The following is a 23,182-nucleotide window of genomic DNA, read 5'->3' as shown; positions in this document are numbered from 1 at the left end:
AGCTGTCAGGGGGAGCAGGCTACCAATCCTTTTCCCCACTAAAGAGGAAGAAGCTGGATTTTCTGAGAGATTTAAGAGGACAATCCAACCAAAGCAAGGGCTGGGGAGTCAGGCGGCAGCTGGGCTGAAGGCCAGCCACCCAAGGCTGTGTTTGTTCTGACCTCAGCCAGGGCCCCACTTCGCAGCAGGGGGACAGCGGCCAAACTTTTATTGGTTAAATAGCACATGGGGGCCAAGTCTGCTAGGAGAAAAAACAATGGCCTGGGGCCAAAAGAGGCTTTGGGGAGCTGTTTTCCACTTTTCCTCCAAGCAGCTGTAGGTCCCGAGGCGAAGGCATCACGGGGCATCACGCCTGCGGGACCAGGTCCTGATCCGGGAGTCGAGACCCCAGGGAGGCAAGGAGGACAGGCCCCCCGCCCTCGCGCCCAGGATCTCTGGCGAGACTGAGAGGGGGTTTGAGGTCAAAAGGAGAGGGAAGAACCGCTGGCTCCTTTGAGCGGGGGAGAGGAGAACGGGCGAGCTGGGCTCCAGGCCTGCCCCCAGGACGCTTCCCCACAGCCTGGGCCGCTGTCCTGGGCCGCACCACCCCTCACTCTGCCCAGGGCCGGGTGACCCGCGTCCCACTGTAGGATGTGGGTCCCCTTCTCATACACTCCCTCCTGGTGGCTGCAGGAGACCTTCAACCATGTCACCAACTGGTCAACACTTCCCGAGCGACCCGTCAGGAGCCGTGAGCTAGACTGCGCCGTCCGAGGCAGGGGCGCTATGCAGAGCGGGCGGGCCCAGGTGCTGTGACAGGAGGTCAGATCCAGACCCGGGCACTGCAGCCAGAGACGGGCCAGGCCAGCGAGGCCCCAGGAGGTGGTGCTGGACACGCTCGGGGCTGCCCGGGGAGCGGGCAGAGATTTGGCTGGAACGCCAGGCCGGCCCCGGCTTCCAGACAAGCAGGCGGGAACCTCCGCAAGCTGTGGGGAGCGCTAGACGGGCTGGTGGCTGAAAACGTCTGAAGGCAGAGCCCGTCGCATGTCCCGGGCACCCAGCCTACGGCTCCAGGGGGCACATTGGCCTTCCCGGGCAGACCCCAGAACCAGATGGGCAGGAGGGTCTGACCCTGGGCCATCTGGTCACATTTTTTTGTTTTTCGGTTTCTTTTAGTTTTTTAGGTTTGGTTTGGTTTGGTTTGGTTTTGGTTGTGCCGCAAAGCATATGGGATCTTAGTTCCCCAACAAGGTATTGAAGCTGCGGCCCCTGTAGTGGAAGCACAGAGGCCTAACCGCTGGACCGCCAGGGAATTCCCCTAATTACGTTTTATAAAGTATTTCTTCCTTGGGTATAACTCTATTGAATTAAAATTAAAGTGCAATAAACTGTATGTACCTGAAGTGTGTAATTTGATAGGTTTGGGCATGTGTTTGGGCCCAGAAACCGTCACGGTTTCCATCACCCCGAAGGGTGGCAGCTCAGCCCCTCCAGCCCATCCCCAGAAGCCAGCCAGCCACCTCTGGGCAAAACAGACTAGTTTTCAGGTTATGAATTTTATATGATCGGAACCACACACGTGGGCTTCTTTCACTCCGCGTCATGATTTTGAGACACATCCGTCATCACACGTTTTCTTCCTTTTATTGCTAAATAGCCCTGAGTTGTACGGCAGCACGATCTGTGTGTGTTCACCAGGCGACAGGCATGCGGTGTGTTCATGGTTTTGGTGATTCCAAAGGAAGCTTCATGTTCACACCTTGGTGTGGACATGTTTTTTTTTTCCTGGGTAACATCTCGGGGTGGGATGGCTGTAGAGTTGTGTGTGTTTCTGTGATTTATCTTTTCTTTTTCTTAATGGTGTCTTTTTAAGAGCAGGAGTTTTTAATTTCAATGAAGTCCAACTGATCCATTTTTTAAATTGTTTCGTGCTTTTTGTGTTCTAAGAAATCTTTGCCTACCCCAAGCAAAAGATCTTTCTCCTGTGTTTCCTTGCAGAAGTTTTATAGTTTTAGAATTTACATTTACCAATAAATTTTGAATCAAAATTTTAAATTTTGAATGATTTGTGTGCGTGTGTGTTGTATGAGATAAGGGTCAATGTTTTTCTCCCCATAAGGATATTCAGCGGATCCAACACTATTTGTTAGAAAAACCTTCTTTTCCCATTGAGTCGTCTTGGCACCTTTGTGGAAAATTGATTTACCATATATGGTAGGTCTATTTCTTTTTAAAAGCAGATTTTTGGAAGGAAAATTCGAGACTCTTTCTTCTAAATTTGGTCCCTGTCCTACCACTCCCCACATTTGACTCACCTCCATCCATTCTTTGCCTCGAAGTTTCCTAAAAAGTTAAACATAGATGTGCCTCATGACTCAGCAATTGCACTCCTGGGTTATCCTGGAGAAATAAAAATTTACATTCACACAAAACCTGTACAGAAATGTTCACAGCAGCTTTCCTGTGTCAGCTGAAGCCTGGAAACAGCCAAGCGTCCTTTCAGGTTAAAAGAACCTTGGTCCATCCTGGAAGGAAGCGTCTTCCAATTACACAATGCTCCTGAAATGACAGATTATCACGACGGAGAAGAAACCAGGGGTTGGGGGAGAACAGCACAAAGGAGTCCTCTGTGGGGACCAAGGAGTTCTGTGTCCTGAACGTGGTTGTGGAACCTACATGTCACAGAACCCCTGCACGAGGACACACCCGAAGGAAAATGTGAACCTGCGCAAGTCAGCCCAGCCGAGGGAGCTCCACAGTCCAGTTAACTGTGCTGTGCCAACAGCCAGCTCCTGGTGTTGACGATTTAGGATCGTTGTGTAAGTTTCCACCACTTGGAGACTCTGAGGGGTGGGTACGTGGGACCTCTCCGTACTGTTCTGCAACTTCTTGTGAAGCTGTAATTCATTCAAAAGACAAAGTTAGAAGTACAAATACTTAGAAATAAATTTGACAAAAGATACACACGTGACCCATACACTGAGAATACAAAAACATTGCTGAGAGAAATGAAAGAAGACCTAAGTAAATAAAGAAACGCTGAGTTCAGGGAGTGGAAGATCCAATACTATTAGAATCATCAAGATGACAATCTCCCCAAATTCATGTAGAACCAATACAATCCCAGTCAAAATCCTAGCAGGTTTTTCGGTAGAAATTCAAATTCAAGCTAGTTCTAAAATTTGTATAGCAATGCACAGACTTAAAGTAACCAGAGGAAGCACGAGAAAGAACAAGGCTGGAGAATTTATATTACGTGATCCCAAGATTATTTTAAGCAACAGTCATCAAGACTAACTTGTCATGGTTATAACAGACCAGCTCAGGACAAAACAGATTCCAGAAACAAACCTACTCAGATGCCATCAGTTGACTTTGACAGGGTGCTGGGGCAATTCACGGGAAAAGAAGACTCCTTCCAGAAATGACCCTGGATCATGTGGACGTTCATGTGCACCAGAACAAAGCAGAGAAAAGCCCTCAAGACCCTTGGCTCACTCCAAAAAAAGGATACAAAATTCACCCGAAAGTGACAAATTTCAAAAATTAACATAAAAGAGATCTTAGACCTAAATGTATGAGCTAAAACAATGAAACATCTAGAAGAAATATATGACAAAATCATAGTGACCTCTCCTTTGGGAAAGATTTCTTAAATATGACACAAAAGTTTAAACTATGTGGAAATTATCAATAAATTAAATTTCATCAATCTTGAATTTTTCCCTTCAAAAGACACCAAAGAAGATGAAAAGGCAAGCAATAGAGTGGGAGAAAATATTTGCAAAACATACATCCAACAAAAGGCTCTTATCTAGAACATATAAAGCAGTCTTACAACTCAAGAAGACCAACAATCCAATTTATAAATGGGCAAGAGATTTGAACAAACACTTCACCAAAGAAGATATACGGAAGGCAAAGAAGCACAAAAAAGACACCGAACATCTTTAGAGAAATGCAAATTCAAACCATAACTAAACACCACTACAAACCCACTAGGATCGTGAAAATTAAAAAGCCAAGCAGAATTGAGGGCGGGGGACGCCTGGGCTCCGTAGACAGCAGGCAGGGCTGTGAGAGCGGAAGTGAGGGCGGGGGACGCCTGGGCTCCGTAGACAGCAGGCAGGGGTGTGAGACAGGAAAACCCTCTTGGAAAATAGTTTAGCAGTTTCTTAAAAAAATTAAACCCAGACATTCCATTTCTAGGTTTGTCCACACAAAGACTGGTGCATGAATGTCCATTATAGCTTTTACCAGCCCAAATCTGGAAGCCACCCAGTCGCCCACTAAAGGGCGAGTGGATAGATTAAGACACGCACACAGCGGAAAGCTACCCAGCACTGCTCAGCGTGCACAAGGTCAGGCCATAACTACACACACACGGGTAATTCCATTCACAGAAAAATCCAAAACACGCACATTAACCTACAGTGACGGAAAGGTTAGTGATTCCCCGGCAAGAGAAGCAGGAAGGGCGGGGGGACTCCGGGGTGGCAGATGCGTTCGTGACTGTCTTGATTACGGTGACGATTTTACGGGTGTGTCTGGATGTCAAAACTGACCAGGGTGTGCATCTTACACGTGTGCATTTTACGTCAAATATAGCTCAAAAAGCTGAGAAGTGAACAGAAGCCCACAACGAATGGCTCCAGTCGTGATGGGAGGGACTTAGGTCAGTAGAAGGGCGAATCCTTCAGTAGAGGCCGTGGGTCTCTGGGGACGTGGCACAACCGCACTCCGTGAGTCCTGCTTGGGTGCCATTGGAGGACAGGCGTGGGTGCCGGTCACACCGGTGACCCATGGGCTACTCCTGGGAACTGACATAGAAATAACAGAGCAGCTGCGATTTCTTGTCTTGGAGCGCTCTGCAGTTTACAAAGAACATTCCTCTCCTGACCTAAGGGGTTCCTGGCATCTTCCTCCTGAGCGGCTTCTCCTCCCATCCACTGCCCCTCCCAGAACAGAGGCCTCACCCCGCCTCACCTGGACAGCTTCAGGCCACGAACTGCGTTCCACCCGCACAATGGAGTTCTGTCCGACACAGGAGCCACTGATGGAATAGAATTACTGTTAAGGCAGGACAAGTAAATTTAACATAAAAGTTTCCCTGCCCTTGAGCCACTGGCCCTGCCCTTCAGTGTGCACTGCACACGCACTGCACACTTGCTAGAGCCCCTCAGAAGACGCAGGAATGCCTGCTCTCCAAACAAAACAGAGCAAGTTCCTCCTGGCGCCGGCAGGTGCCTCCTTAGGAGATAACATTCCTTTCTCAGCCCTGCAAGGCCACGGTGGCCCACCGCTCGCCCTGGTAGACGAAGTACACTGTCAGTATGTGACTCTGACGTAAGACCCTTTGTCTCAAAAACTTATCTAACTGTGCTTCGACCTCAACCAGGCAGAACCGTCCTCAGAGCTTCTGAAAGACTGTCTCCTGGGTTATAATCCTCAGGTTGCTCGGATAAATCTTTCCATTTCTTTTTTAGATTGGCTACCGATTAATTCTTCTCGTCGACGTTACAAACTGAGTCTCACAGACATAATGTTCAAGGGAAAAGCCAGACTTTTCCCTTGAACATTACTTTTCCCTTGAATGTTCTTCAAAGAATGCAGTTTGGTTCCATCCTTGTGAAGGCTCAGGACGGCCAAGGATTCCTTTTCGGCCTGACAGTCGGCCCTGTAAATCCATTTGGCTAACGCGACGCCCTAGCCTGGCAGGAGCGGCCCACCTCCGCCCGCCGGGCTGTGCTGCTCCCAGACAGGCCTGGCGGGACCTCAGGCAGACCCCTCCCAGGGTCACAGCCTGGGGCGCAGGGGCAGCCGGAGCTGTGAGCTGCCCTCTACTGGGGGTGGTGCTGGCCCCAGACGAGGGAGTAGGGACGGCCGGGGTGGGGGGCGGTGGGGGGTGGGGGGAGGAGGGATCCCTTCCCGAGGACACGGCTCCCGCGGCAGGGAGGGGCAGCTGCGGGGACAGAAGGGGCAGGTAGCCGGGGGAGGGCGGGGAGTGGAGCCCGAGGGCCTGGAGGCCCCAGCAGCTCTGTGGTGCGGCCGGGGTGGGACTTGAACCCTCTGGCTTGGCGGGGCCGGAGGCTCCGTCTGGTGGTTGGAGCTCCTCCATCCTGCTAGTACGGCCAGGGCTTAGATTCCTCTGACCTTGGCCTAAATCCCAGCCTCCCAAGGTAGGGCCCCGGACTTCTCCATAACCAAACACTGCCTTCTCCTTGGCATGCGGACTTTTCCTGTCCTGGAGCAAACAGGGGCGGGGTGGTGGGGACGGTGACCTGGGGAGTGTGACATTCCGCGTCAGCATCAGAGGTCACGGAGTGAAGTGGACCAGGACCCCTCATGGGCTCCTGAGGGAAGAGTGTTCCTGGCACACGGCTGACGGCAGCTCACAAGTGCTTCTTGGGATGGCGACGCCGCCGGGATGGGGCAGCCCTCTCGTCCCCCTTCCCAGGTGAGGAGGCCCAGAGCCCGCTGCAGTCTCCCTGGTCCCCACCCCCCAGCGCCACGGGTCTCTGTTCCAGGCACCACCCTCAGCTCCAGCCTCTCTTCTCACCCAGGCCACTCCCCTTCTTCTCCACAGATGGCCCCCCCCCGGCTGCTCCCCCTGCACAAACCTCCTTCCCTGGCTCAGTCCCCTGAAGGAGCCCTTGGAAACAACCCCCCGTCCCCCACAGTGAGGGGTACGATCACCCTCCCTGTGGTCTGGCCAGGACCCCTGCTCCAAGCATCCTTCTGGCTGGGAAGACGTGATACACAGTCAGCACTTAAAAGGATAAACAGAAATTCCAATTCCCTTTTCACTGCTCGGGGCCACGTCTGGAGTGAAGGTTTCACAACATCTGGAGGAACACGGTGCTTCCTGTTCCAGGAACCTCCAGAGTTTTGTGGGTTTTACCGCAGAGTTGAGCAGCCTTTTACCAGGAAAACAGGTCTGTGTGAACGCGACGGCGGGGGAGTCCCCCAGGCCAGGACGCAGGCTCTGGGACACTCACAGGGACTCAGCCCAGGAAGCCCTGACAAAGCTGGACGTGAAAGTGGTCCGAGCACCGAGGCCATGGGACGCCACTCGCCACGCAGCGAGGGCCGAGGCCCGGTGCCCACGGGCTGCTGGCCGGAGTCCGCGTGCGGTGCTGAGCTTGGCCTCAGAGACTGGATGCAGATGCAGACGTGACCAAATCTTCTGAGTCATCGCGGTCATTACTGCGTGTGTCCCTGGAGCGGAATGGCCGCTGGGTACGTGTGCTCTCCCGAAAGCTGGGCGACCATCCTGCCTCAGGAGGGCCACCTGGGGGTGAGGGACGGGCGGAGAGCTTCTCCCAGGCAGGCCTCCCCGGGGTGGGGAGAAGGCCCAGTACTTGTCCTGGAGTCTAAGGCCCAGACTTAAGAAATCTGGACCCAGGAAGGGAAGGAGGGTGCAGGAGGGTGGAGTGTGGAGGCAGGCCTGGGGGAAGCACGGCCGGGGGCGGCTGTGGTCTCCTGCCCTCCAGGCCTCGGGGTCGGCCCAGCCGGGGGGCGGCGCTCCGTCCCGTGGGCCTGGCCGCGGGGTTGTCAGCCGGAGCCCCCCTTCCGTCTCTCAGCTTTGACAGCGGGCAGCCAGCAGCTGCCTCTGTGGCCCGGTCAAGGGCTCAACGGCCTCCTTGTGGCGTGAGGCCCCCGGGGGCACTTTACCCCACAGGTGACTGGGGTGGTGTTTTGTCGAGTGTGACACAAGAGGCAAGCTCTGCCCCTGCCCCAAGGTCGAAGGCCGTCGGGTAGAGACGGCCAGATGCTCCTCAGATCCGGGGACAGACTCAAAAGGCAGCATCTGCAACAACCTCGACCTCTGGGGCCATCTGGTCCCTGAGGGCCCTGATACGGCAGCAAAACAGGAAGAGGGGCTGAAAGGGGAAGCAAGTGTAAAGGGGTTTGACCTATAAACTGAAATCATCTCAGTAACCCACCATCACGATGGAAAGGTGGGTCACTCACAAATGGAACTATTTTAAAGTGTACAGCCCAGTGCTATTGTGCTGTTGTTTTGTACTCTTAGCATTCATCTCTACTCTAATTATTTCATTATTTCCTCCTTTCTGCTGGCTTTGGGTTTAGTTAGCTCTTCTTTTTCTAGTTCCTTAAGGTGTACAGTTCGGTTGTTGATTTGAGATCTATATTTTTGGTGAAAAAAATTTTATTGAGTTATAATTGACATATAACATTACATTGGTTTCAGGTATATTACATAATGAGTCAATATTTGTATCTATTGAGAAGCGGTCACCACCATAAGCCTAGTTAACATTCATCGCCAAACATAGTTACAAAACTATTTTCTTGTGATGAGAACTTTTAAGTTTCACTCTCTTAGCAACTTTCAAATATGCAATACAGTATTAGTAACCACAGTCACCATGCTGTACATACGTCCCCGTGACTTACGTATTTTCTAACTGGAAGTTTGTAACTTTAGGCCCCCTTCACACATCTTGCCCACCCCACCTCTGTATCCGCCAGCTTCTTTTTCTTAAGATTCTGCGAACGAGTGAGATCAGATGGTGTTCGTCTGACTTCTTTCACTTGGGCACAACACCTCCAGGTCCATTTATGTTGTTGCAGATGATAGTTTTCATTCTCTTCGTGGCTCAGTAATATTCCATCGTACAGAGGGTCCCTGACTTAACGATGGTTCGACTTACGATTTTTCTACCTTATGATGGTGTGAAAGCCATGCACGTTCCGTGGAAACCGTGCTTCGAATTTTGGATTTTGATCTTTCCTGGGCTGGCGATGAGGCTGTTGTGAGGCTGGGCAGGGGTGGCTGCCGCAGCTCCCAGTCAGCCCCAAGGTCACGAGGGTAAACCACCGATATACGCTTACAACCATTGTTTTTCACTTTCAGTACAGTATTCAATGAATTATATGAGATAGTCAACACTTTATTATAAAATAGGCTTTGTGTTAGATGGTTTTGCCCAACTGTAGGCTAACGTAAGTGTTCTGACCATGTTTAAGGTAGGCCAGGCTAAGCTATGGTGTAGTTCGGTGTATTAAATGCATTTTCGACTTACAATATTTTCAACTCAGGATGGGTTTATGGGGACATAACCCCCACTGTAAGCCGAGGAAGAGTTGTGTGTGTATAAATACACACACACGCACACACACATATACACACACACACACACACACATATACACACACACACACACACACACTGCATTTCTTTATCCATTCATCTATTGATGGACATTGAGATTGTTTTCGCGTATTGGCGATCTTAAATATGTTGCGACGAACATGGTGTCTCTTTCAAATTAATTTTATTTTTTAAATGTAGGTATTTACAGCTATAAATTTCCCTCTGAGCACTGTTTTTGCTGCATCCCGTAAGTTTTGCTATATTGTGTTTCCATTTTCATCCTTCTCTAAGTATTTTCTTAGATAAATTTTCTAATTTCCGCAGTGATTTCTTCTTTGATCCATAGTTTGTTTGAGTATGTTATTTCTATGTATTTGCAAATATTCCTGTTTTCCCCCTGGTATTGATTTCTAGTTTCATTCTGTTGTGATGAGAGAAGATAGTGTGTATGAGTTCAATTTTCTAAAAATGTTCTGAGAACCGTTTTGTGGCCTAACATTCTGAGGACTATTTCACGTGCAGAACGTGTGCTCTGCTGGTTTTCTGAGTGTGCTTTATAGTCTGGTCGAACTGGTCTAACTGGTTTCCAGTGTGTGAAGCCCTCTCTTTCCTTCTTGATCCGTTTTCGATGTTCTATTTCTGAAAGTGAGGAAATAATACTCTTTTTCATGTATTTAATAAATGTTTGTTCATCCAATAGTTATCATCAATCCAGTAAATGAATTCACATACAATGGGTTCCATGTGGTCACTGCAACATTCAGAGACCAACTACTGATCCATTTATGTAGCAATACCTGTCGTTGCCCACAATACATTGCGCAGGAAGTATAACAAAGGATGACCTATGGCTCAGGCTAGTCGGGTAGAGGAGACCTGTCTACCGGTAACCATACAACAAGGCATAAGATCCCAAGTGCTGGAGAGAGAGCTGCCGATAACTAGCACGGCAAGCTTAAAGAGCTTTCAAACCCAAGCGGGGCGTCATTTATTTGGCCGTGAGCAGATTCAGCTGAGGACGAGGATGGCCTCCACACCGGTAAGACAGAGACAGTGCGTGGGTGCACCAGCGGCACAGGGAAAGGCAGCCGAGGGGGCCAGAAAGCCTGGCCCAAGCCCCAGCTGCTCCCGCTTGCTCTTGGCCACTCAGCATCTTCCCAGGGCGAGAGACAAAGGAAACCCCGGAAGCAGTTCCGGGTGACTGCAGGCTTCCTGGGGACAGCAGCTTGCCCCGGATCAGAGCTGTCCGCTCTGGACTCGAGATGGCTGGAGATGCGGGCGGGCGGCCGGGCTGTCACACTCGGCAGAAGTGGAAGCACAGAGGGCACGCGTGTCCTCCGAGGGGCTCTCCACTCACTCGGGGCCCCTCTCTGCCATTCCTTGGACGCGCTGCTGCTCTGTCTCCTTGGCTCGCCGATCTCCCTGCTTCAGAGCTGGGCCCATCTTTAGTCCCCCCACCCCACCGGCAGGGGTGAGGGCAGCAAGTGACGGGCCTCCAAGTCCTGGCCGCACCTGATTCACGGTCAGCGAGCACCTTCGTCGTGTGGATGGAGACGTGCGCTTGCACAAATGGTGGGTTGTAACTGCAGAGCCACTTAGAGTCGGGGTGGGTGAGTAATGGCAGCAGGAAGAACCCCAGGAACAAAGAGCCCAGTGTCCCTGAAGGAATTTGGGGTGTTAATCCTGCCCGCGCCCATTTAGGAAATTAGCCCTTTCACTGCTCCCAGGAGCGGACACCAGAGGCTGTGAAAGAACTCATTTGTTTCCCACAGGTTAGTAACTCGCCTCCGGAGAACCCAGTTACTGATCTTCAGAGCAAGTCCGATAAGATGTTCTGAACCTGACTGGAGAATACAGGCTGAAATTACATACTTATTTCATGACGAATCTTCAGAAATGCCTCTAAGCCCATTTTAAGACCTTTAGAAGGAAATCTGCTGGACGTACCGCTGTGTACGGAAGCCAGGTGGTGGCAGGTGAGAACTCGACAACATGCACGTACACACCTCCGTAGGGCCTGGGGCACAGCACCCCGGGCGCAGGGATCTGCACCTGCTCTCACCAACTTGTCCCTGGGCCGGGAGCCATGCAGGCCCTGGGATGGGTCTCCCACTCGGACCAGCTGTGAGACTGACTCAAAACCTTATCCAGGAAAGAGTGAAAGAAAACACACAACCACTTTTGCACGTTGCTGCTGTGGACTGGGTTGTGTCCCCCAAGTTCATACACGGAAGCCCTGGCCCACGATGTGATGGGATTTGGAGGTGATTAGATGAGGTCGTGAGGGTGGAGCCCCCACGACGGGATTAATCCTTGACGAGAAGAGGAGGAACCAGAGCTCACGCTCTCTCCCAGATGAGGACACAGGAAGAGGCCCGCGGAGGAACCACGTCTGCCAGCCCCTTGATCTTGGACATCCAGCCTCCCCCCAGCAGGGGTTGGGGGCGCCCTGTTACACAGTCCAAGCTGCCCGAGACCCTTGCTAACCCCTGAGCGGTATGTGTGGTGTCCCTGCCCTCACAGGGTCATGCAAGTCCCTGTCCCAGCACAAGCGGGATCCGATTAAGCCAATGCGTGGAGAGAACCAGAGGCAGCACCCAGTGCGTCACGACCTGTGGATGGAGGGCGCTCATAACATGCTCCCTCGTACAGTTTTCAGCCAAATTTCACTCATCGCTTTCCAAAAACGCCAGACTAAGAAATAGAACAAATAACCGAGAGAGGATTCCCACGTTACAGATGGAGAAATTAGAACTTCCTAAGAGTAAGCAATTTGTTTTAAAAAAAGAGAGAAACATGATCTTGGTTATGAATCTAAGACTACTTTTCAAAGGATTTCCCTCAAGCTACTTACTGATGATGGTGATGATGGCGGACGTGATTTCTCAGCCAGCAGGCATGTCAAGTTTATTGCATCAGACAGATTGGGCTCAATTCCTAGCTCCTGAAAGATTACTTTTGACTTTGAAATCAGTTCTTTGAACTTCAAACTTTGAAATTATGAGTCAAGTTGTGAAGAGAGAATAAAGGTGTTTTCTGGCATTCAAGTTTTCAGAATATTTACCTCTGCCCGACACTTTTTTTTAAAGAAAGTTACTTGAGGATGTGCTCCAGAAAAATGAAGGAAAAAGTAAAGAAAGAGAAAGGCCTGGGATCCACAGAATAGTGGCTCCAACTCAGAAAAACTGTGAAGGGAAGTTTGAAAACGACAACTGTGCTTCAGGTCAAGAGAACAACCAGCTCTGATGGAGCAGAACAACGTCTGGCTCCAGAGGGAACGAACTAAGGGTCACTTGACATAGTGGTGAAGGAGAATAAAAGCTATATTAAAGGAATATGAAGAAACATGAGAATACATTTGAAGAAAAAAATGTTAAAACCGTCAGGGTGGACAAAGCAGGTGGACAGTGTTTACAGAAGGAGAAATAATCCTAGTGCTTCTCGGCTCAGCAGAAAATATTTACATTGTCATGAAAATGTAAATGCTATTTATGGACTTAACTGCAAATATCAATATAATTACAGTGGGAGTATGGGAGTGGGAGAGGTAGAGCTAAACATTATCACAGCAGAAAACAAGCAGATACTGTCTAAAAGTGACAGATCAAGAAATAAAAAGGGAAGCATATGATTTAGTGATAGAACTGTCAGTTCCAGGTCAGCGTTTTGGTCCTGTCTTACTTTACACTATGATTGTGTTCTGTATATACAATTACTTTAATGAAAACACAATGTCCACCTGGCAAGTCCGAGCTGAAGAGGAGGGAGGGGCCCTACACGGTCATCCAGAATCACAAAGGAAACCAGAAATCAGCACATATTTGCAAAAAATAGGACACAAAAGACTCATAGCTATATGACAGATGTCACCTCTACTAAAGGACTTACGTGCAAAATCGCCGTGGCACACGCAGCGGGCCTGCGTGGGAGAACCAGGGCCTACAAACGAATCGCACGACGAGCACGAGATTGTCGCCAGCGACCAAGGAAATGCAAGTAAAACCAGGCGCTGCTGTACTTCCATCCAGTGATCTAAAGTGTGAGCTCAGGGCCAGGAGCTGCGGTGCAAAGTGAAGCAGGAGACGACGGGAAAGTGCGTCTTCTTCCCGGTCTGGGAAGGCAGGTTGACAAGAGGTACAGAGGAATAGACAAAAGACTCGTGCCTTTTGACCCATCAAACCCATAGGGAACTAACTTAAAGGACAGGTTATGAAGCTACACGTGTGTAAACAGGAAACAATCCAAACTGGCTACCAACAGACAATTCGGTGAATCAAGGCTTCTCTATTCTATGGCTGATCACCATTGACACCTGGGAACGTGGACATTCGTAAAGATGTTATACCTACAAAATACCTTAGCTGAAGAACATCAGAACACTAGCGTATGAGCGATATTGAAATTGTGTAAATATATGTGTACATATGATTCCATGTGCAAGAAACAAGGAGAACTCAAAATACGTAAGGCTGCTTCATAAAAAAAAGCAACATGCTGTCGTGCAGTATTTGAATAATAAGATAGAATTATCTTGTTTATTGACTTGTAGAAGGTTAAAGCTGACAGTTCATTCATCTTGTCAATAACCCCATTTTTTAGAAGGGGAAACATGTGGCTCAGACCACAAATGACCGAGCCATAGTGAAAATTCACAGCGGTAATTCAACGCCTGCCCAACTCACCAGGCGCAGAAGACACAGCCGCCTCCGGCCTCCTCGGCTGAGATCAGGTTCTGCCTCTGGAGTTGTACGTTCCTGGTCATTAAAGCCTCACCCACTCTTAACAGTTGTCATACAATGTCACCTCCTGCATCAAAAACTGAACTTTAACTGTGTCACCCTCTGGGTTGGGACGGGGGCGGGGTGGGGGTAGTGGAGGGGGCCTGCAGATGGGGCGGACAGGAGTGGACAGGTGGACAGGTGGGTGGACAGGAGTGAACGGGGGTGGACAGGTGGATGGACGGGTGGGTGGACGGGGGTGGACAGGGGTTGTGGCCTCCAGCCTGTGGTCCCCGTTCCTTCCTCTGTCTCCCTCGGGCCCCACACCTGCATCACCCCACGTCTCCCTTGCATGGGGAGAAACCCAGCACCTTCCCACCACCTAGTAGTTGGTTAGTACTTATCTGTTGGGTGAAATTCCACATCGACCCAAGAATAAAGGCAGCAACAAAATTTCAAGTGGATTTTCCTCCCTAAGCTGCTCTCTCTCGGTGAGCTCCAGCTGCAGGCTGGCTGACCTCTGGCCCCGAGTGGTGGTGGTCCCACGAAAGTGGCCACACGGGGACCCTCACAGATGGCGGCCGAGCAGCGGGCTGTCCCAGCAGGGCTGCAGGAGGAGCCCGCGAGGGGGTGGAGGGAGGTTCACACTGCATTTGGAAAACGGTGTGGGTTTCTTAAAAAAGCAGTGAAAACTAAAGGAGGAAACCTCTCATGTCCATAATTTAAAGTTTAATTAGACACAGCCTCTTCCTAAGCCGCCTTGGTACCCAGCTTTGCGCTTCTGGGGCCGGGGACGGGCGGCGACGCGGGGGTGATGGGGGGAGTGGGAGTGCTGATGGAGCTTCAGGAATACAGGGCGCAGGCCCTGCAGGGAGCAGCGGGCAGGGCTTCTGAACAAGCAAGAGCACAGGCCTCCAACCTGACTGTTTACCTGAAGCTGACTGGCCGGGGGCACGGGGCCAGAAGAGAAGGGCTGAGGGATGTTGCGACACAGTTTCCTGGCGGGAGGACATGGTCACGCCTGCATTCTGGCGCTGGGACGGCCTCAATCGAGGCTTGGACGCCGGCGCTCACTAGCTCTGCCGCTTCGGTCTGGGCGCCCAGCCACCACTTGGAGCTGCTCACGGCTCCACCGGAAGACCCCAGGCCTCCCCTACGCTGGAGTGGAGAAGGGATTCACGCCTCGTCCTACAGGAGACCCCTCGGGAGTCGGCTCCCAGGCCTGACTTTAAAACCAAGGTGGGGGTGGGATTTGTTGCAGATGCGCTAATATGAACCAGATGCACTTCTCAATACTCAGCCTCAGCAGTGACAGGAATATCTGGGACGATCTCTGAAATTTATTGAGCACTTGCTAAGAGCCGGGAACTGAATAAGCACATTCCACACGCTGCTCCGCCAGGACCTCGACCACCCTGCAACGCTCAGGAAGTCAGGTCGAGTCCTCCAGCCGGCCCTGGTCACGAAAGGGTGCGCTGAGAGCCCACGGCCTCTCCCCAGGCCCACCCTCCGAGCCGCGCCCTGCAGCAGGGCTGGAGGAGGGAGCAGTGCTGGCCACGGGGGCTGCAACAGGGGCCAAGGTGCTGACCGAGGTGGCCTTGGGGACCGTCACCTCTCAGGGCCTCAGGCTACCCGCCAGGAGAAGACGAGGTGAGCTCGGGCAGGGGCTGGACACCGGGGCTCCTCTACGTTCCTCGTGAGGTTTAAGCGATGACGCACCGAAACCCACGACCGCCGGCGAAGAGCCTCGGGGCTCCCTGGCGCCCGGGCACACACTGCGGGGAAAGCGCCCATCCAGGTGACTGGTGATGGGCCAGACGCCAGCCACGTGCTGGGGCCCCTCCAATTCTGGGTAGAAGCCACAGTCTCAACCCCTGTGCCGAGAGCCGTACGTCCACGCATTGTTTGAGGGATGGGTTTCTGCAGAGCGTCTGTCACGCAGGACGCAGGTGCTAACCTCGATGTTCTTGACGGCGAGCTCCTGAAGCCCTTCCCTCCCCCGGAGCCTGGCCTTGGGAGAGGATCAGGGTCTCCACACGGAGGCGCTTGAGCCGAAGGAGCTGAAGGAGCTGTGTCCGGCAGCCACAGCTGGGGTCCTCTGTGACCAGCCCCAGGGCACCGTCCCCTCTACCCTCCTGCTGAGGGCTGAGGATGACAAAGGTGACCCAGTGGTAGCACAGTGGCTCCTCCGCGTAGCTGTGTGCATGCGCGTGCGTGTGTGTGTGCGTGTGTGATGGGTCAGCTGGGCCCGCCCCAGGCTGCTCCATGCTGGGGCCCAGGCTGAAGGACCACCCCACCGCAGGGGCCGTGGACACCCACAGGCCAGAGGCAGGGGCAGGCGGGCGAGGGGTGGCCCGCAAGCTCTGCTCAGATGGGGCTGGCATCTCAGTGACTCAAGCGTGCCGGTGTCATGGGGCCATGGTGGGCAATGAGTCCTGAACGGTAACCCAGCCGCCTCCTGCGCTGGGAAACCCGTTCTCTAACTTTCCCCCGGTCAGCTGGCCCCGGGATTGGCAGGGAGACGGTGAGGCAGCACTTCTGAGGGGCTGGACGTCTGCTGCCACTGCATTTCCTCTCACTCTGACACTGATACCACACAGACACGCACTCTGCCAATGACAGGTTTTCATCACCATGATTCCGGGACCCTCCTGCTTTCCCAGAGCCTGTTTAGTGCCTGAATCTGAGCTGTGTCGACGGGACCCTCTCCCAGCCCCGTCCTGGCCTCAGGGCCGTCCAGGTCATTGAATTCCCAGCACCGTCCACGGTGGCTTCTGCCGAGCAGGCTGGTGGCTGCTGTGCTGGGCCCAGTGCTTCATCGGTGAGAACCTCCCTCCTCCCCGGCAGGGTTCCAGCCCCTGTGACCCCCCACCCTCCATCCAGGTAGCAGGACAACACCCAGCCAGACCGGGCGCCTGGGCCCGATGGTGTCCCTCCTGTCTTGAGTGCCCCTGTCCCCACTTTTCTCCCCTTCCTCATTCAGCCCGCACTCTGGTGATGTCACTGGAGGGTGAGGCTTCCCCTCGGCCGTCTGGTTTCTTGGTGCAGCAGGGAGTAGAGATGGACAAACGCCAGCCCTGGGCCTCGACACGTCCAGAGGCAGCAGATTAAGAAGCTTCCTGCCCTGCCCTCAAGTCGGAGAGCAGCAGCCTCTTGTGTGTCCCCTCTCAGGAGCGACAGGGCCCTGGGGCCACTGTGCCCGCTAAGTGCTAATTGAGACGATTTTCGACAACTGCGTCCAGAGGAAGAGGAAACGAAGACTGAATACGAAACCTCCGTCTGTGTAGTTCACCGAGCTCGGTTGGCCTCTGGCGTGACTGTCCTCGAGTCTGAGTCCTCCGTGGGGTAACTGAATCCTGCTGTCAGCTGGGCTCTGCTCACCAGAGACTTTCTGGGCATCGCCAAGACGTCTGGAAGCTCTGCCACGAAGTGTCGGGATTTTACAAGCTCTTTCTCTGAGCCGTAAAGAGGGTGTTGAAAGAGCTGGCCGTGTGGCTACTGCCGCCCCTCCAGTAACTGCCTCAGAGAGTGTGGCCTCGAGACTCCAGCAGGAACCTCGACACACGCCCTGAACCTTCCCGGTGGAGCGTCACCCACATCGTCCCGCCGACGGCCCCCCTGGTCTTCTCTCTCCTCAGTTTTTATTTCCTAGGAAACCACTCTTTACGATTTGGAACTACAATTGCAGAGGAAAGTCACAGAAACACAGCAGGATTCTCTAACCTGCTTGCCAAGGACATGCTGCTCTTCTAAAATCCTTTTGTAGTTTTCTACGACCGAGCCACGGGCCAAAAAATCAGCAGCCGTCCAAACAGTGCGAGAAAGACAAAACTGGTAGGGGACTTCATTACTTGTCACTCTGAGCCACCAGCAGCACCGTGACTGAGAACGTAATTACGACACACTGGACCCACTTTGAGCCAGAGACGTTCTGAACTGCACTTTCCAGGGAGCGGGGACTCAGATCAAGCAGGGACTCGGGCGGCTCCTGAAACGCAACCGTAATAAGTAACTGGCTTATAATCGGCCGAGAAGTGCGTGCCCACAGTGCGTCCACGTAGCTCGCTCCAGGCGCTGCTGGTTCCGCCGGGTGCCAGGACAGAAGGTCGGTCCTCTGTCTGCGCTGGCGGGCCGTGCGGGCAGCCAGCGTCTCCGGCCCCGCCGCTGCCCACCCCCAGCCCTCGCCCTGCCTTCTCCTCCCACCGCGGGAGAGCATTCTTTCCAACTTCAGGATTTGTTTGAACCAAGCATGAGGTCTCCTTCCATTAAACACAGCCCACAGAACCGTGTACAGACACGGCGAAAGGGATTAAGAAAATATGCCGTATTTACTTTGCGGACCCCAAAGCGGATGCCGTTAACCCTCTGTGTGCCGAGGGTCCAAGTGCTGGCGGGAAAGGAAGGCTGAACCTGCAGCCTGGCTCACGAGCTGCCCACGGACGGCGGGCTCACCCTGCTGCCGGGGTGGGTGCCGGGGGCAGGGCTCTGCCCGAGGCCTCGAGGCCATCGCCGACCCGTCGGTGCGGAGCAGAGCGGCCGCAGGGCTGGGCCGCTGCGAGTCAGACTCGCCCCGTGCGATCCTGTGCTCTTGCCAGGACGTGAGCCCAGGTGAGGCCGCCGCAGAGCCTGTGGGTGTGTTTCCTCATCCATAGAAGAGGGAAATGACCGCGCACGCGCCCGGGCAGAACACGAGCTGGCCCACCCAGGACACCGGGAACCATGTCAGCGGGACGCGCCGGTGCCGTCACCGTCACTGTGTGCGCCACCATCGTCACAGGACGATCCTGCATCAGAAAGGAGACGACATGAGAAAAACCGAGCAGAGCAGGCCGTCAGCGCCTCACAACCACACCCAGCGCTGCCCATGGCCTGTCTGCGTCTTGGGAAGCAGAGGAGGGTGGAGCAGGGCGGGGCGGGCTCCACGGGCATCACACTGAGTCTGAGGCCCATGCGGGAAGCTGCGGCCACCGCTGGTGACCGAGGGCCAGAAGACAGAAGGGGCGTCCAGAGCCTTCGCGTTTGTGTGTTTCCAGTCCCCTCTGAACGCCCACTTGGTTCTGGAGCCAGAGTGGCCTGGCCAGCGTCGGGCCTGCCCTCCCAACACCTAACCAGACACGCTGGGCCCTGAGACCTGCTGCAGCTGCTCAGGTCTCTGGGGCTCCAATCTGTGCCCAGAGAGACGACACCCAGCAGCCCCGCAGACCAGCCAGGAAGGTGGCTCTGCTGGAAGAAAGAACGGAAATAAAAAACCTTAATGGACTGGCTCAGAAAAACAGAGGACCATTGTAAAGTAATTATACCCCAATAAAGATGTTAAAAAAAAAATAAAATGAAATAAAAAAAAAAGAAAAACAGAGGAGACAGAGGAGAGAATCAGTGAACTGAAAGTGGACCAATAAAAATCACCCAAGCTGAACAACGGAGACAAAATAGACCTGAAAACAAAACCACTCAGAACGTTAGGGACTGCGGGGTTATAACAAAAGAGCTCACTTTGCATCCTGGAAGGATACGAGAAAGAACATGGGGTTGAAAAAATACAAATGAACAAGTAAATAAAGGATGAAAACTTCTCAAATTTCCCAAAAGGCATAAACCTACAAAATGAAGCTGAAAAAACTTCCCAAACAGGATAAATCCACAGCAAACCCCAGCAGACGCAAACTTCTGACAACTAAAGACAAAATAAAATGGCATTTTTCTCACTCAGATCACCAACAGATTAGAAACAAATTACAGCAGATTTCTCATCAGAAAGCATGGAAGCCAGAGGAAGTCCCCCTACGTTTTTCAGCTGCTAAAAGAACTGTCAACCTAGAAGCCTGTATCCTGCAAAAATAGCCTTCAGGATTGAAGGGGGAAAGCAAAGCACCTCATTTGAAGGAAAACTAAGAAAATGTGTCACCAGCACACCTACGCCAGAAGAATGGTTAAAGGGATTTCCTCGGACCTAAAGGGGGGGACTTGAATGTCAGGAAGGAAGAAAGAAATGGTGAACAAAATGGTGTAAACGCAATCAGTCTTTCTTCTCCTGAGTTTTCTAAATTGTGTCTGACAATCGAAGAAAAATTATCGCACAGTCTGACTTGGAGGAAATAAGATAGTTATACCAGAGACAGAAGAGGGTAAAAAGACATACAGGGAGGCGAGGGGCCTATTCCTCACCTGAACTGGTACAACGGCGACATCAGTCCACTGCGATAAGCCATTTGTATATAAAGTAATATCTGGGGAAACTACTAAAAATGCTATAGTAAGAATTATGATCGAAAACTTTATAGATAAGTCAGAATTCTAGAAACTGTCCAAGTAATCCAGTCAAGAAAAAGAAAACAGAGAACTGAAAAACAGAGAGAAAAAACAAAAGTAAGATGACAGACGCCAGCCCTCGCACGTCAATACTGCACTGGACGTTGAAGGCCTGAGAACGCTAAAGCCACTAAAAGTCGGCAGAATGGATTAAACACTGTGCCGCGAGACTCACTTCAAATATAACAGGACAGGCAGGTTGAAAGTTAGAGAGTGGAATAAATATACCGTGGAAACATTCAAAAGACGCAGAAGTGACTACATTCCATCAGATGAAACAGACTTCAGAGCAAAGAAAACTGCGGGAGACAAAGGGACGTTGTGTGACGGTGAACGCGTCCGTCCACCAGCAGACCCGGGAACCCTGAGTGCATGTGCGTCAGACAACGGGGCTACAAATATGCAAAGCAAAACCTGATGGGACCGAAAGGAGAGAAAGACGGACCCGCGATTCTGGTTGGAGACCTCGACGTGCCTCTCTCAGTAACTGATAGACGGATCAGCCCCACCACCAATAGGATCTAACCCACATCCAGCAAACATCCCGCCCAGAACACCGGGATACACTTTCTCCCAAGGGCCCACGGGACATAAGCTAAGGTGGGCCTTGTCCTGGGCAACAAAACAAACCTCAACGGATCTGAAGGAACTGAAATCACACCCAGGGTGTTCTGTAACACAGTGGGATTGAGTCGGAAATCAATAACAGAAAGACAACAGGAAAATCTCCAAATACTTGAAAACTAAACAGTAAACTTGTGAATAATCCCTCGGTCACAGAGGAACTCTCAAGAGAAATTTTAAAAGTATATCGAAATGAATGAAAATGTGTGTCAAAATTTGAGAGAGAGAAACTAAAGCAGTGCTGACAAAGGTGGTTAGGCTCCTAAACGCATATGTTAGCAAAGAAGAAACGTCTCCAATCAGTAACCCACGCCGCCATCTCAAGGAGCCGGAAGAGGAAGAGCAAAACGAACCCACAACAACAGAACGAAAGAGAGGACAAAGGAAAGAACAGAGATCAGCGAAACTGAAAAGAGAAAAACAAGAGGCGAGCAATGTAACAAAGAACCAGCTCTTTGAAAAGATCCACAAGACAGGCAAACCTCCAACAAGGCTGACACAGAGAGGGGAGAGGGAACACAGATTGCCGATGCCAGGAATGAACGGGGGCTACCTCCACAGACCCTGCAGACACCAGAAGGGTATTAAAGGAACGCTGTGAACAACTCTACAAAAGTGTGAGCTCTTAGATGAAACTGACCAAATCCTCAAAATCCACAAACTACCACAACTCAACCAATGTGAAATAGATCATCTGAATCGCTTTTTAACTATGAAGGACACTGAATTTGTAACTTTAAAACTGCCCGAAAAAGAAATCTCCAGGCCCAGATGGTTTCAATGGAGAATGCTACCAAATGTTTAGTAATTAACCCCAACTTTACACAATCTCTTCTAGAAAATAGAAGAGGAGGGAACATTTTAGGAAGCTCATATTAACCACATACTAAGACCAGGCAAAAACATACAAAAAAAGTAAACTACAGACGAATATTTCCCACAGAGATGCAGAAATCCTTAACAAAGCATTAGTACACAGAATTCAGCAACATATATGAAAAAAAATTTATACAAGGAACAAGTGAACTTTATTCCAGGGATGCAAAGCTGCTTCAATATTTTAAAATCATCCAGCGTGATTCACCATATTAATGGGCCAAAGAAGAAAAATTACATGATCCTATCAGTGCAGCACAAATGAAAAAAAAACATTTGACAAAAATCAACACCTATTCATGGATGATAAGACGAGTGCCAGGAGTAATAACACGAATTTGTCAGTGTGGCAGGAGCGAAAGGCAACACAAAAAATCAACTGTGTCTTTTTTACATATCAGTGGAAATGCACCTACACGTATATGGTCAATTCATGTTCAACAAAGCGGCCAAGATAACGCAATGAAGAAAGGAATATCTTTGCAGCAAATGATGCTAAGACAGTTGGACATTCACGCGGAGGAAAAAAAAAAATCAACACTGACCCTTAACTCACACTATACACGGGCTAAACTCAAAATGGCTCACAGCCCTAAATGTTAAGTGAAAAACTGTAGGACTTCTAGGAGAAAAACATGCAGCTTCAGAGCAGGCAAAGGTTTCTTAGGATACAGACAGCATGAACCATGAAAGAAACTTGATAAATCGGACTTCACCAAAATTTAAAACTTTTGCTTTTGAAGGAAACAAAAAGGAAGCAGCCTTCCTCTACCTGGAAGCTGCCCAGATGTTTTTGCCCAACACATTTTAACATTTCTGTCGACTCAGAGATAAGCAAAGAGAAGTGGTTTGGGTGGGGGGAGGAAACTCTTACTGCATTATTGGGCCAGCTGCCCAGAGCAAATCTTTCCACTGTGGCAGAGGGGGCGGCAGGGTGGAGACCCTCAGGCAGAGAGTGGCAGCTCTCGCGTGGTGGAGTCAAACAGGGCTCCCGGACCCTGAGCCCAGCTGGTCCTAGAGACCACCCTGGGCTTGTGCCGAGCAAGGTCACGGTAAGGTGCTTACAACTGAACATGTGATCCATGCGGCACTGAGCCCGGGTCATGCTCCCGGACTGTGTCAGTCGAGGAGACAGCTCAGGTGCCCAGATCTAGAACAGGAGGCGGCTGTGGAGCTGAATTCAGAGGAACCCTGACAAGGAGCATGAAGCGGGGCTGGTGGGCAGCAGAATCCCTGGGACTGAAGCACCCGGCTTTCCTAGCGTCATCAGGGCCACGGCAAGAAGCCCCCCATCTCCAGCGTACTCAGCAGCCTAGAAGTCCGACCCGATGCAGTAAGACCAAAAAAGAAACGAAGAGCTACACCCTCCGGAAGAAGGGCGGGGTGGGTGGGGTGAGGAAAAGAAACTATCACTCTTCACACATGATGTCTCTAAGAATATCTGTGTCCAAGAATATCTGTAATCCGTGTTCTACACACATTGTCCAATTTCCCTGCACGCTAGTCCTGTGAGGTAGGTCTTACCACATACATTTTACAGAAGAGGAACCAAGGC

General features: G+C 51.4%; 1 long non-coding RNA gene across 1 annotated transcript in view; it reads right to left on the bottom strand.

Moving 5' to 3' along the window:
- Positions 1-444: 444 nt before the first annotated feature.
- LOC141277087 (uncharacterized) overlaps positions 445-23,182 on the bottom strand; it is a 36,840-nt gene continuing 14,102 nt past the window's right edge. Inside the window, exons 2-3 of the long non-coding RNA XR_012327829.1 lie at positions 4,966-5,032; positions 445-2,876 (exon numbers count right to left, since the gene is read on the bottom strand). This is a non-coding gene — a long non-coding RNA (uncharacterized lncRNA). The remainder of the gene's footprint in view (positions 2,877-4,965; positions 5,033-23,182) is intronic.

Source organism: Tursiops truncatus, chromosome 18 (assembly GCF_011762595.2).
Source record: "Tursiops truncatus isolate mTurTru1 chromosome 18, mTurTru1.mat.Y, whole genome shotgun sequence".
Classification (NCBI taxonomy): domain Eukaryota; kingdom Metazoa; phylum Chordata; class Mammalia; order Artiodactyla; family Delphinidae; genus Tursiops; species Tursiops truncatus.
The sequence above is the reverse complement of the archived record's forward strand: the minus strand, read 5'-3'. Positions and strand labels throughout refer to the sequence as shown.